Below are 15426 nucleotides of genomic sequence, written 5' to 3' on the forward strand. Positions count from 1 at the left end.
GCCAATCCTTCTTTTAGTTTTCCTTCTCCATTTCCTCTGCCTCATTCCCCACCCACCTTAAATGCCTGTTTTCTACGTCTTATCCTCAATTCTTTTCTTGTCTCATGATCCAAATTCTCGCTGAATGACTGCATCATTTCTCATGGCTTCAGCTAATAGCTATAAAACTGACAAATCCTAAATCTCATAAATTTTAAACCCATATATCCAGGTATCCACCATACATCTATACTTCGATTTTCCACAGGCTCTCAAACTCAACATATACAAAAATGATGTTATCATCTTTCACATCCTCCACAAATCTCAAATCTTGTCCTCCTGAATTCTTTTTTTTTTTTAACATCTTTATTGGGGTATAATTGCTTTACAATGGTGTGTTAGTTTCTGCTTTATAACAAAGTGAATCAGTTATACATATACATATGTTCCCATATGTCTTCCCTCTTGCGTCTCCCTCCCTCCCACCCTCCCTATCTCACTCCTGAATTATTTATTCAGTGAATGGTACTCAAGTCTGGAGCACAGGATTCATCCTTTACATCTATCTCAATTAGTCCCCACATATGATCTTCCAGAGCTTCTTGACTTGGCCCTAAATTTCTGTCAAATCTCCCCCCATCTCCCCATCTTCACTGCCACTGCATAGGTTCAAGCTCTGAATTTTTTTTTTTTTTTTTTTTGCGGTATGTGGGCCTCTCACTGTTGTGGCCTCTCCTGTTGCGGAGCACAGGCTCCGGACGCGCAGGCTCAGCGGCCATGGCTCACAGGCCCAGCCGCTCCACAGCATGTGGGATCTTCCCGGACCGGGCACGAACCTGTGTCCCCTGCATCGGCAGGCAGACTCTCAACCATTGTGCCACCAGGGAAGCCCAAGCTCTGAAATTTTTTAACTGAATTGTTCTGGTAGCTGTCTAACTAGTCTTCATGCTTCCAGTTTTGTCTCCTCTACCAATCCAGCCTTCACATAACCACCAGAGTAAATTTTCTAAAATGAAAATTTGACCATGACTGCTCTACTTAAAGTCCTATGGTTTCCCATAGCTTCAAAATAAAGTCTAAATACCTTGGTACAGCATGACCTACAATACTCTTTATGGTCTAGCCCCTGACTCTCTCCAGACTCATTTCTGAGCACTCTCTTATGTTCTCTCATTTCTGTCCCTTTGCCTAGAATCCCATTTCCTCTAATATTTCACTTAGAAACACTAACTCCTACCTTTCCTTCAAAACACAGCTTGATCATCATCTCTTCTAAGAAGTCTTCCTTAACATCCTTCTAAAATGGGTTAGAGGGACTTCCCTGGTGGCGCAGTGGTTAAGAATCTGCCTGCCAGTGCAGGGGACACAGGTTCGTGCCCTGGTCCGGGAAGATCCCACATGCCACGGAGCAACTAAGCCTGTGCACCACAACTACTGAGCCTGTGCTCTAGAGCCCCCGAGCCACAACGACTGAGCCCGAGTGCCACAACTACTGAAGCCCACGTGCCTAGAGCCCGTGCTCCACAACAAGAGAAGCCACCGCAACGAGAAGCCCACACACCGCAACAGAGAATAGCCCCCGCTTGCCGCAACTAGAGAAAGCCCACGTGCAGCAACAAAGACCAAATGCAGCCAAAAATGAATAAATAAATAAAACGTATATTAAAAAATAAAATTAAATGGGTTAGTTACTTCTCTTATATTCTTTCATTGTATATGATGCTTACTTTTGTCACAGTATTTATCACAAGGTGCTACAATTATCTGTTTACCCATATGTCTCTCACACCAAGCTGTGAGTGTCGTAAGGATAGGGACCATAGCTTATTTTTCTCTGTATTCTTGGGGCCTAGGATAATGTCTGGTACACATGGGTTCTCAATAAGTTCCTGTCAAATAAAATTAACCATTATGGTCAGGGGGCCACAGAGCTCTCAGTCAATAATGGGTTTCATCATAGGTCAAGGAATTCAAATTGATTGTCTAGTCCAATTAGAATTTAGGGGATCCATCAACAGATGAATGGATAAAGATGTGGTATATATACACAAAGGAATACTACTCAACCATAAAAAAGAATGAAATTTTGCCATTTGCAGCAACATGGATGGACTTGGAGGGTATTATGCTAAGTGAAATAAATAAGTCAGACAGAGAAAGACAAATACCGTATAATATCACTTATATGTGGAATCTAAAAAATATCACAAACTAGTGAATATTACAAAAAAGAAACAGGGCTTCCCTGGTGGCGCAGTGGTTGAGAGTCCTCCTGCCGATTCAGGGGACACGGGTTTGTGCCCTGGTCTGGGAAGGATCCCACATGCCGCAGAGTGGCTGGGCCCGTAAGCCATGGCCGCTGGGCCCACGCGTTCGGAGCCTGTGTTCCTCAACGGGAGAGGCCACAACAGTGAGAGGCCCACGTACCACAAAAAAAAAAAAAAAAAAAAAGAAACAGACTTACAGATATACAGAACATACTAGTGGTTACCAGTGTGGAGAGGGAAGGGGGGAGGGGCAATACAGGGGTAGGGGATTAAGAGGTACAAACTATTATGTATAACATAATGTACAACGCAGGGAATATAGCCAATATTTTATAACTATAAATGGAGTATAACCTTTAAAATTATGAATCACTATATTGTACACCTGTAACTTACATAATATTGTACACCAACTATACTGCCATTAAAAAAGATTTTATAGGATCCTATAAAAAGAATTAAGAATTTTAATCTTTGTACACTTAATCTTATTACTTAAATGATGTACCATCTGAAACAGGCAGATGGTAAAAGCTCAAAAAAAAAGCAACAGTGTCACTGACTTTTAATGGAATTAGAGAGATATATGTAAAAGATTCACTACTGGTTAAAGGAAAGATATAATCAAGCATGCCTGCAAGTACCCATAACAAGTCTACCTTTTGAGTCTGTCCATCCCACTTCACTCCCATTGCCATGTCAGACTCTCATCATCTCTCTCCTGGATTACTGTAATGGCCTCTTGTACTGCGGTGAATAATGTCCCCCAAAATTCATGTCCACTTGGAATCTCAGAATGTGGCTTTATTAGGAAATAGGGTTTTTGCAGATATAAGCAGCTAAGATGAAGTCATATTGGATTAGGGTGGGCCCTAATAAAGCCATGTAAAGACATGCAGAAAAGAAAGCCATATAAAGACACGAGTATTTACAGGAAAGAGGCAGAGAAAGCTACATAACAGGGAGGCAGAGATTGTAATGATGCAGCTACAAGCCAAAGAATGCCAAGGATTGCTGGGAGCACCAGAAGCTAGGAAGAGACATGGAAGGATTCTTCTCTAGAGCTTTCAGAGGGAGTATAGCCTTGCCAACATCTTGATTTTGGACTTCTAGCCTCCAGAAATATAATACATTTCTGTTACATTAAGCCAACTAATTTGTGGTAATTTGTTATGGCAGCTCTAGGAAACTAATATACCTCCTAACTGATCTCCCTGCCTTGGCTTGCTTCCTTCTAATCCATTTTCTACATTGCCACCAGGATGGCTCTTTCTAAAATACACATGTAGTCATATCACTCCTCTGCTTAAAAGCCTGCCATGGTTCCCCATTGATCCATGCTGATCTTTGCAGCTTCAGCTCTTGCTACTCCATTACATAATCCCTACACATTAATAATATATTACTTGAAATTCTCCCCAAATACTATGGTCATGCACACTTCTGTGCTCCCTCTGCCTAGAATACCATCAAATTTTTGCTTGCTTTGTCTCCACAACCACATATGCAAGGAGTGGCAGTAATGAATATAGAATATTTTTTCAAGAAATCTGGCTGTGAAGGCTGAGAATCTTTTGTCAGTGACAAATTTTGAAATCAGAGATTCTGGAATCTGCTTTCTAACAAACACTGCTATAAAGGGATCCCTTACTTATATGAAGCCATTCTCCCAAGTTCTGTCATTGGTCCTCTTCTGTTTTCCCTCTACTATTTTCTCCCTCTGCAATGGCATCCAGCCTATGGCTTCAAATACCATCAATTATAATTGAGACTAGCAAATCTCTATCTCTACTTTCAATATCTCTCCCAAGTTCAGATCACTTGAAGTTGTCCCAAAGTATACTGATTCTCTGTTAATTTTTTCTTCTAGTCATTTTTTCCTGTGTGTTTCATTTCAGATAGTTTCTACTGCTGTGTCTTCAAGTTAACTAATTTTTCCTTTGGTAGTGTCTAATCTGTTAAAGCAATCAAGTATTTTTTTCTCTGACATTGTATGTATCATCTCTAGAAGTTTAATTTCAGTCTTTTTATGTCCTCCATGTCTCTCCTCAACATGATCACATTTCCTTTACTTTACTGAAAAAATAGAGTACATTCAAAATAATTATTATAATGTCCTTGTCTACTAATCCTATCATCTGTGCTATTTCTGGGTCTGTATCTGTTGATTAATTTTGCTCTATCTTCCTGCTTTGTATACCTCATCATTTGTTACTAGATACAAGACATTGTGGATTTTATGTTGTTGGGTGCTGGAGTTTTTCTTTATTTTTCCTTTAAATACTTTTGCAATTTGTTCTGAGATATAGTTAAGTTACTCAGAAACAGTTTAACCCCTTCAAGGCTTGCTCTTAAGTTTTGTTAGGCAGAACCAGAGCAACCTTTGGTCTAGAGCTAATTTGTCCTCACTACTGAAGCAATACTCTTTCTTAGCCACTTCAGCTTCCCTGAATTCTCAACTCTGCCTCCTAAACTCAGAGAGACCACTAGACTCTATCCAGGCTCACTCTCTCTGAACTGTTGTTTCATATATTTTGTCCAGTTTTGCAGTTATTTAAGGCAGAAGGGTAAATCCAGTCCTTGTTACTCCATCATAACCAGAAGGTTAAGTCCTTACCCTTTTGAAAAGATCACTGTATCTACTCTAGAAAAAAATGAATTGTTGAAGGGCAAAAGTGGAAGCAGACAGACTAAGCTACCACAATAATCCAGGTAGAATTTATCATCTAGGCGGGTAGCAGTGGAGATGGAGAGAAATACTAGATTCTGGGTGCATTTTTGTTTGTTGTTTGAGAGTAGCAAGTGGATCTGTTACTTACCACTAAACCTTTAACACAGTACCTGCCCATTGTAGATGTTTAATAAACAAAAGGCAATATGTCACCTTTGAGTGACTAGCTCAAAGATAAATAATACAGAGTCACTGTCCATAAGAAATTAACAATCCAGTGCTGAAAAAAGGATCTGAATATGTTACCTTGTTGGCTCAAAAGCCTTTTTTTGATGGCTCCCCATTACTTGCAAAATAAAGTCAAAAGTCAGTACATCATGCAAAGTCCTCTTTGATGAGCTTCTTTCTTTCTAGCCTGTCTGCAACTGGACCCCTACCCTGACAAACTCTCACACTCTAATCTCACCAAACTACAAATAAATAAATCTTGAATAAACAAATAAATGACATTATACAAAAATACATATACAGTTCTAATATTTTCTAGTTCCTGACTATATCTTAGGAAGATATTAAATTCAGAGAATGAGCATCTCACACCAAGCCACAGCTATTTCGAATTTTTAACAATCTAGAATAGATTATTTACCCTAACACTTGGCTCCCCTTCTTAAATATCCCATTCCTGTTAGTGGTACCACAATTCTTCCAGTCTTTTAGGTAAAAGTCTCAGCCTCATCTTTGGATGCAGGGTGCAAAAATAGATCTGTCATTTATTCCATTATAATGTGTCTCATTTACACATCCTTCTTCAATGATAGTGGGACCACCGAGGATCTCATTGCTGCACACCTGGTTTGCCATGACAGATTCCTAGCTGGTCTCCCTTTACTGTTTCCCAGTATATCTTACACACAGCTTTGGGAAAATCTTCCTAAAGCACAGCTTTCATCATGCTATTCTCTTGCTCAAGGAACCTCAACAGTTCTCTAGTTGCCTCAAGTCGAAACACTTCATCTTGGTTTTCAAAGTCTTCCATTATCTGCTATCCTTCTGCCAATATACTACTACCTTATTTCCTGTTACTCTCACACTTGTAATTGCCACTAGTTATACCAACTTCTTCCTCACTCTTTCTGGAGCACACCAGGCACATTCCTATCTCCATTCCTTTCTTCATACTGTTGCCTCTTCTTAGAATGTCCTCCCACTACCTCTCCCTGTGCCTAAATCCTCCTCTTGTTTAATAAACAACCCTAGGGACTTCTCTGGTGGTGCAGTGGTTAAGATTCCGCCTGCCAATGCAGGGGACACGGGTTCGAGCCCTGGTCTGGGAAGATCCCACATGCCGTGGAGCAATTAAGCCAGTGTGCCACAACTACTGAGCTTGAGCTCTAGAGCCCATGAGCCACAACTACTGGAGCCTGTGCACCTAGAGCCTGTGCACCACAATGAAGAGTAGCCCCCGCTCACCACAACTAGAAAAAGCCCACGTGCAGCAACGAAGACCCAACGCAGCCAGAAATAAATTAATTAATTAAAAAAAAAACTTAGTCCCACCTCTTCAGTGATGCTTTTTAAAATTACTGTAACTTGAGAGCACAAGGTATCGCACACCATAGATAGCTTCCAAAGCTCTTGGCATAGCACTGGGCATGAAAAGCTCAAATAAGTACCTTCCCAAACTGATGAGCATAAAAATTAACAAGAACTAAATTCATAATATTGAATGAACATAATCTCAATCTCCTTTACTGGCTCTTCATTCTCTTTTCACTTCTTAATTAATAAAAATGGGGATTATAGTAACACCTCATTTAACGTTGTGAGAATTAAAATAAGTACATATAAAGCACTTAGTATAGTGCCTGCCACACAGTGGGCTCTCAATAAATGTCAGTGATTATTATATCACAGTCACCACTCTCCAAACTTGTTTTACTGCTAACAATTTTGTTTGTTTGTTTGTTTTTGCGGTACGCGGGCCTTTCACTGTTGTGGGCTCTCCCGTTGCGGAGTACAGGCTCCGGACACGCAGGCTCAGCGGCCATGGCTCACAGGCCCAGCCGCTCCGCGGCATGTGGGATCTTCCCGGACCAGGACAGGAACCCATGTCCCCTGCATCGGCAGGCGGACTCTCAACCACTGCGCCACCAGGGAAGCCCTACTGCTAACAGTTTTATTCTTAGTTAATGGTCTCATCACTGACCTAGTCTCCTAAACCAGGGCCCTTTAAGGCTTTAAGCCATTTTAATCCATTTAAAGGCTTTAAGCCCTTCTTAACTCCTCTCGTTCTCTCCATATTTACTTAGTCAGCAAAGGTCTATTGAATCGTCTTCAGAAATACCTCTCTAAATCTATCACTTCCTCTCTTTGTTCAGGACCTCATTTCTCCCTTGAGACAATTCCAATAGCCTTCTAAACTAATCTCCCCTTCCTCTGGTCTTTCCCAGTCTATTCTTCACATTGTAACCAGCTGTCTAAAACACAGTGCACTTTCCCCTTTAAAACTCTCCAATGGGAATGCCCTGGTGGTCCAGTGGTGCTTTCACTGTGGCCTGGGTTCAATCCCTGGTCGGGAAACTATGATCCCGTAAGCCTCGTGGTGCGGCAAAAAAACCCCAAAACAACAACGACAAAAAACAACCTCTCCAATGGCTACCACACAGTTTGGTATACAAGGCCCTTTTGTTTTGTTTTTGTTTTTGTTTTTATTTATTTATTTGGCTGTATTGGGTCTTAGTTGAAGCACGCAGGATCTTCGTTGTGGCATGCAGGCTTCTCTAGTTGCTGCACATGGGCTTCTCTCTAGTTGTGGTGCGCTGGCTCCAGAGCGTGCGGGCTCAGTAGTTGCAGCACGCAGGCTCAATAGTTGTGGCACGTGGGCTCCAGAGCATGCGGGCTCAGTAGTTGCGGTGCGTGGGCTCTAGAGCGCATGGGCTCAGTAATTGCGGCACACAGGCTTAGTTGCCCCATGGCATGTGGGATCTTAGTTCCCTGACCAGGGATCGAACCTGCATCCCCTGCATTGGAAGGCGGATTCTTAACCACTGGACCACCAAAGAAGTCCCTACAAGGCCCTTTTGTGTTCTGACCCCTGCCCACCTATCCAACTTTATCTTCTATCAATTCCTTATTCTATACCTATAGTTCAGCTATACCAGTCTATTTTCAGTTACAAGAATGGGCCATGCTGCTTTACCATTTCATGCCTGGGCAATTTAGTTTCTTCCTGAAATGCCCTTCCTTACCTTGTGCACTTAGTAAATGCTTATTCTTTCTCTGTCTTCATTTAATTGCCTTCTCTCTAAAGATGTATGTCTCTAATCTCACTCTCTGTTGTTACTTTGTCACATTTTCTCTAGTTATGTTTCCCTTACCACTAGATTGTCTTTATTCCTTAAGAGCAAAAGTCACATCTTATTCATATTTTTATTCTCAATGTGTTGCAGTGTCTAGTGAATAAAAGTATCACCTCCAAAGATCCTGATTTAGTAACTGGGGGTGGAACCTGGGAATTGGCTTGTTAAAGAAGCATTCCAGGTGATTCTGATGCAGGTGAGTGGGTCTGTACATGCCCTTTGGGAGGTTCATGAACTCCATGAAATTACATGAAAACTGTGTAAATATATAAATATATGTGCATTTTTCTAGAAAGATCTCCCACAGTTTATATCATCTATGACCTCCAAAAAAGTTTAAAACTCACTGATTAAATGGGAAACATATATTAATTGACAAGTTACAAAACAATTAAGCTAAATGCTAGAACAAAAATATAAATAAGGTGCTGTGGGAACATAGACTAGGGAGCAATTAGGTGTGCCTGGGGCAGCTAGGAAAAGCTTCACATGAAGGTAACATTTGAGCAGAATCTTCCAAAGTGAGTATCAGTTTGCCAAGTGGAATAGAAAAATATTAATATTCTATTTCATATAAATGAAATCATACAGTATGAGGCTTTTTCTGTCTGGCTTTTTTCACTTAGGATTATTCTGCTCATTCATCCATGTTGCAGCATGTATCAGTACTTCATTCATTCATTTTTTTTTCTGAAGTGTTCCATTGTATGGCTATACCACATTTTGCTTATCTGTTAATCAGGTGATGGATATTTGGCTTGTTTCCATTTTGGGCTATGATGAATAATGCTGTCATGAACATTCATGTACAAGTTTACATTTGAAAGCCTGCTTTCAATTCTCTTTAATAATATACCTAGGAGTGAAACTGCCAAGTCATATGAAAATTCTGTGTTTACCTTTTTTAGGAACCCCAACAGAGACTTTTAAGCAAAGAAATGATCAGTAGGATAGTAGCTACAGCAAAGTGTTGAAGAAAGCTGGAATGGGGAAGAGATAGGAGGCATGAAGACCACAGGGATGACTACTGTAATAGTCTAATAAGAGTAGATAAGGGTTTAAATTAAAAAGAGGCTAGAGAAAAGGCAAAATAACAGTGTGTATAATGTTCAGGATAAGGAACAGGGATAAGTCAAGAAGATGACACTGACTTTGCCAGCTTAAAAAACCTGAGGGATGGTGACATTAACTGAAACTAAGAACAAAGGATGGTGAAGAAATTTAAGAACGGTAGTAGAACACAGTGGTTAAAATTAATGGCTCTAGAGCCAGACTGCTTAGGTTCAATTTCAGGCATAGCCACTTACTAGCTATGTGACCTTGGACAGGTTACTTACATTTCCATGTATCAATTTCCTCATCTGGAAGATGGATATAATATGCCACTTCATCAAGGTGCTGTGAGAAATAAAATGAGTTAAAATACGTAAAGCACCTAGTACTCAGCATGTAATAAGTGCTCAATATCATCTACTGTCATGTTTTTTTTTTTAACGATTTCAATCTTTTTAATTTATTAAGACTTGTTTTGCAGCCTAACATGTGATCTCTCCCGGAGAATGTCCCCCATGCACTGGAAATGAATGTGTATTCTGCTGTTGTTGGGTGGAATGTTCTGTACATTAAGTCTCCTACATACAAACTTACAAGTTACAAACTTTCAGAGATGCGAACGTGCATTCCACCAACATCAGGCATGAGTGAAATTGCAGCTTGCCCTCCATCTCCTATTGTTGATGATCTTTCAGCTCTACCATCTCCCAGCTCCTCTCCCTCCTCCAGTCAGTAACTTTTCTTGCCTGTTCACTTGATGCCAGCCCCTGTATGCCAGCTGTTGTACTGTACTACTGTACTTTGCAAGGTACTGTACTGTAAGATTAAAAATGTTTTCTTTATGTTTTTTTAATGTATTATTTGTGTGAAAAGTATAATATTATACTATATATCCAATTGTGTTAGCTGAGTACCTAGGCTAACTTTGTTGGACTTATGAACAAATTGGATTTACGAATGTGCTCTCAGAAAGGAACTCATTCATATGTAGGGGACTTACTGTATATGTCTGTTAAGTCTAGTTGGCTTTTTGTTTTTTTATTTGCATAATACTTGGTACATACATAAGAATATATAACATATAAAGCATAAGGTGAAAATCCATGAAGCCACCACTCCCCTTGAGCATGAGAATGTCATCAACACCTTCACTCTCCCCAAAACACACCCCTGTGCCATCCCCACAGGGAAGCATTGTGGCCACTGTGTTGATTCCCTTGCTTTCCTTCATAATTATAGCACATATGTATGAATCCAATGAAATGTATATTTAGTGTTCGGCTTTATAAAAGTGGCATCATATTGCATGAACTTACATGACTTGCATTTATCCTGCACCATCTGAGAAGAATCCATGGTGATGTCAGGGCTGTGGTCCCTGTTCCACTGCCCTGACATTGCGGTACAGTCACCCCTCATGTCCATTATCCATCTTTTTGTGGGTGGGATTTTGGGTGGCTTGCAGCCTTTTGCTCATCTCCATCTCCTGATTTCTCTGTATTCCACTCAAGAGCACCCAAAATGTAAACGACTGAGGGTGCAGAGATGCTCAATGAGACCACATGGTAGGATGACACCCTCAGTTATGCCTAAACCCCCAGAAAGGAGGGCCTGCTATTGTTAATGATGATGATATTATTTGAGATGAAAAATCTAAGTCTTAGATGCTAAGTTTGAAATATTCAGGGAAGAAGAGTCCAGTACACAGTTAGAAATACTAAACTGAATTTTGAAAAAAGAGTATTTAAAGCCACTGGTATAGATAAGACTTCTTACAGAGAATGTGTAAAGCAAAACAAAACAAAACAAAAAACCCCAAGGATAGAAGACAGAAATCTTCCTGGGCTATTCCTTAACTCATCCTCTAAAATTCCCTTGGGTACTAACATTAGCCTGTTCCTCTTGTTATAATCTCTGTAAGTGATCTCTTATATTCCCATGCTTTTAACCATTAGCTAAGTGCTGATAGTTCTTAAATCTCTACTTCCCGCCTTCATCTCTCTTTTAAGCTTCGAATTCTTATATCCTGTTGCCTGATTACTGCCTCTTCTTGAGTGCCCTAAACATCTCTAAAACTGAACTTATTGTCACCCTGGCAACCAAACTTGTTCCTCCTATATTGCTTATCTCAGTCAATGGTACCATTTTCCTCCTTAAGTCAAGCCAGAAACCTGGAAGTCATCTTCTTATTCAACAATGACACCACCAATATATACATATCTTAGTTCTCACTAAAGTTGTATTCTACTCTTATAAAGATCTCTAGAATCCATCTTCTCCAACTTTACAATTGCCCTAGTTCACGCCCTCACCATTTTGTATATGGTATAGCTATTATATCCTCACTGCTCTCCTAGCCTTGGATCTTGGCCAACAACTATTTCATTCCCACCCACCACATAGCCACCATTATTATCGATTTAAAATTCAATTCCATTCTGTTTTCTTAAAACCTACTTGAAGCGCTACAGGGCTCTTTTCCAATAACCACAGCACTGATAGAGGTTAGCAGTCCCCAGCAGCCTAGCCTCTACCTGCTTATCCTCATCTTTAGCCACTCATCACTTGCTACTTCTCAGTGCTGTCTGAAGTTCATCAAAGGAGAGAATTAACCAGCAATATTAACCTACTTTAGGTCTCCCTTGTTAGAACAGGAGAAATAGAAGACATCCTGCAGTATGTTGAGAAGAGATTCAATGGGAAGTGAGAAAGGACACATTCAGATACCCAGTGCCAGTGTTTTGACAAATTTATCCCAAAAATGAGAGTGAAAGGAAAGAGGGAAACTATAGTTTGAGAAGAGGCAGAGTATTTCTTCCTGGATTGAGGATTTGAGTATATTTGTAGATAGGGAGGAAGGAAGCAGAAGAAGAAGGGAGAGGAAGAGGATGAAGATACAAGAGAGAAGAGCATAGCTGATGGAGCAAGGTCATGGAGAAATAGGGAGGGGATCATCAAGAGCAAAGAGAGAGAGTGCTTTCTCTACTTCTTTCACTGTTTAACTTTTTATAATAAACGTTATCATTTGGGGGAAACAAGCAAATTCATTATTTTAAATTAAAAAAGAAAAAAAGGTGGAAGAGTTAGCCTAAGACAGGAAGGCTGGAGTCTGAAGGGAAGAAGGTAAAAAATGGGTGTCACCACTAGTCAGCTTGGAGGTAGAGAGAAAATTCCTCACTTCATAACTAATATATTCTCTGAAGTAGAAGACAGGCTCGTGAGAGAGTAAGAAGGCCACAGTGGAGGGCTTAATAAGAATGGCAGGGCTTCCCTGGTGGCGCAGTGGTTGAGAGTCCGCCTGCCGATGCAGGGGACACGGGTTCGTGCCCCGGTCTGGGAGGATCCCACATGCCGCGGAGCGGCTGGGCCCGTGAGCCATGGCCGCTGAGCCTGCGCGTCCAGAGCCTGTGCTTCGCAACGGGAGAGGCCACAACAGTGAGAGGCCCGCGTAATGCAAAAAAAAAAAAAAAAAAAAAAAGAATGGCAAATTCTTAGAAGAGATAAACAGGAGAGTGAGAAAGCGTTGACGATGGATAAGTAAAAGGCTGCAGAACAGTGCAGCAAACCAAGCTGAGCTTGGGAATGCTATTAATTTTACAGTTGCTCCTATCTACGGGACTATGATATTTACTCCATGTCAGGAGCATGAGGGATGAAAGCACATGGCTGCATTTGCCCAAGATTGGGGATAAGTTGAGCTTGTGTAGGGAAATTTAACTTTAACACAAAATACGTGTCTATCCCCACTACTAGCTATACTTTGTTGACCTTTCTATGCCCTAGAGCCTTGTACATATTAGGCTTTCAAATATTTCATACTTAAGGACCATTGATTAGATGGTTTTCACACAAGAAGAAAAAAAAAAGAATACTAGTCATTGTCCATTCTCCTACATTTCACAACCCAGCTTTTAAGACTTGTTCCCCTACAGGTAGCAGCTTTACCTAACAACTTCTTGTAAAAACTGATAAATATGCAATCTTCAATTGAAGGGATCCTGGCCTTAACGTAGTGTGTTACTTTCTCAGGTCATTTTGGGGCAACCAAAAAGGTTTGTAAATTCCTGCCCACGTGCCTCCCCCAAATTATCACCCATCGCAAACTGTCTTTAGTAGTAGTTTTAGGTGCAACCAACTACTACTAAAACCCTCTGGTGTCTGTTAAACACACCTTGTAACAAGTCACTATGCCAGCCAGAAAAGAAGAGGACTGGTAGAAAAGGAGCTCAGGGAAACTTTGAAACAAGTTTTTTAAGCTAAGGGTTTTAAATCTATCTTAGTTCCAACATATCCTAATACTCCCTCTAAGGTTATTTTCTAAAACCTATTTAAATATAGAGAAACTCATGAAGTATCAAACCCCAGAATGCTACACATTAGACGCATCCCTCATTAAATATAACCACTGGAAAAATGATTAAAAAAATTAAAATGTTACACTAGAAAACATTCACTTAATACAAAACAAAGCAGTGAAGGAAGACTAGAGAAACAAAAAAGAGATGAAACAGAAAATAAAAACGAAAATGGCAGATATAATCTAACTATATCAATATCATTAAATGTGAGTGGATTAAACAATCCAATCAAAAGGCAGTTATTGTAAGATGGATTTTTAAAAGCGATCCAACTATATGTTATATACTGGAGGAACACTGTATTTTATTATCTTTATTGAAGTATAGTTGATTTCCAATATTATACTCGATTCAGTTGTACAACATAGCAACACAATATTTTTATAGATTATATTCCATTTAATGTTATTATAAAACACTGTGTTCCCTGTGCTGTAAAGTATATCCTTGTAGCTATTTATTTTATACATAGTAGTTAGAACCTCTTAATCATCTACCCCTATTTTGCCCCTCCCCTCATCCCTCTCCCCACTAAAAACCACTAGTTTGTTCTCTATATTTGTGAGTCTACTTGTATTTTGTTATATTCATTCATTTATTTTTTAGAGTCCACATATAAGCGATATCATACAGTATTTGTCTTTCTCTGCCTGACTTATTTGATGAAGCATAATACCCTCCAGGTCCATTCATGTTGCTATAAATGACAAAAAAAATTCATTCTTTTTCATAGATGAGTAATATTCTATCATATATGAATATATATATGTATATTATGTATATAATATACATATATATATAATATATATATTTTATATATATATATATATATATATATATATATATACACCACATCTTCTTTATCCATTGATCTGTTGATGGACACTCAGGTTGCTTCCACATCTTGGCTATTCTAAATAATGCTGCTATGAACCTTGGCGTGCATGTATCTTTTCACATTCATGTTTTCTGGGTTTTTTTGGATATATACCCAGGAGTGGAATTACTGGATCATATGGTAGTTCTACTTCTAGTTTTTGGAGGAACCTCCGTACTGTTTTCCATAGTGGCTACACAAATATACAATCCCATCAACAGTGTACTAGGGCTCCCTTTTCTCCACAGCCTTGCCAACATTTGTTATTTGTGGTCTTTTTTTTTTTTTTTTTTTGCGGTACGTGGGCCTCTCACTGTTGTGGCCTCTCCCGTTGCGGAGCACAGGCTCCGGATGCGCAGGCTCAGCGGCCATGGATCACGGGCCCAGCCGCTCCGCGGCATGTGGGATCTTCCCGGACCGGGGCACGAACCCGTGTCCCCTGCATTGGCAGACGGACTCTCAACCACTGCGCCACCAGGGAAGCCCTATTTGTGGTTTTTTTGATGATAGTCATTTAACAGATATAAGGTGATATCTCATTGTGGTTTTGATTTACACTTCTCTGATGATTGGCAATGTTGAGCAACTTTTCATGTGTCTGTTGGCCATCTGAACATCTTCTTTGGAAAAATGTCTATTCAAGCCTTCTGCTCATTTTAAAATCAGGTTGTATTTTTGATATTGAGTTGTATGAGCTGTTTATATATTTTGGATTAGCCCCTTATTGGTCGTATCATTTGCAAATACTTTCTCCCAGTCGGTTGTCTTTTCATATTGTCAATGGTTTCCTTTGCTGTGCAAAAGCTTTTAAGTTTAATTAGGTCCCATTTTTTATATTTGCTTCTGTCTCCTTTGT

The 15426-nt window shown here is 39.9% G+C and overlaps 1 long non-coding RNA gene across 1 annotated transcript in view; it reads right to left on the reverse strand.

Annotated features, from left to right (window-relative positions):
- The window catches only part of LOC125962964 (uncharacterized), a 46078-nt gene that overhangs the window by 13477 nt on the left and 17175 nt on the right, over positions 1–15426 (reverse strand). The window contains exon 2 of the long non-coding RNA XR_007474735.1: positions 9620–9680. This is a non-coding gene — a long non-coding RNA (uncharacterized LOC125962964). The remainder of the gene's footprint in view (positions 1–9619; positions 9681–15426) is intronic.

Source organism: Orcinus orca, chromosome X, assembly GCF_937001465.1.
Source record: "Orcinus orca chromosome X, mOrcOrc1.1, whole genome shotgun sequence".
In the NCBI taxonomy this organism is placed as follows: domain Eukaryota; kingdom Metazoa; phylum Chordata; class Mammalia; order Artiodactyla; family Delphinidae; genus Orcinus; species Orcinus orca.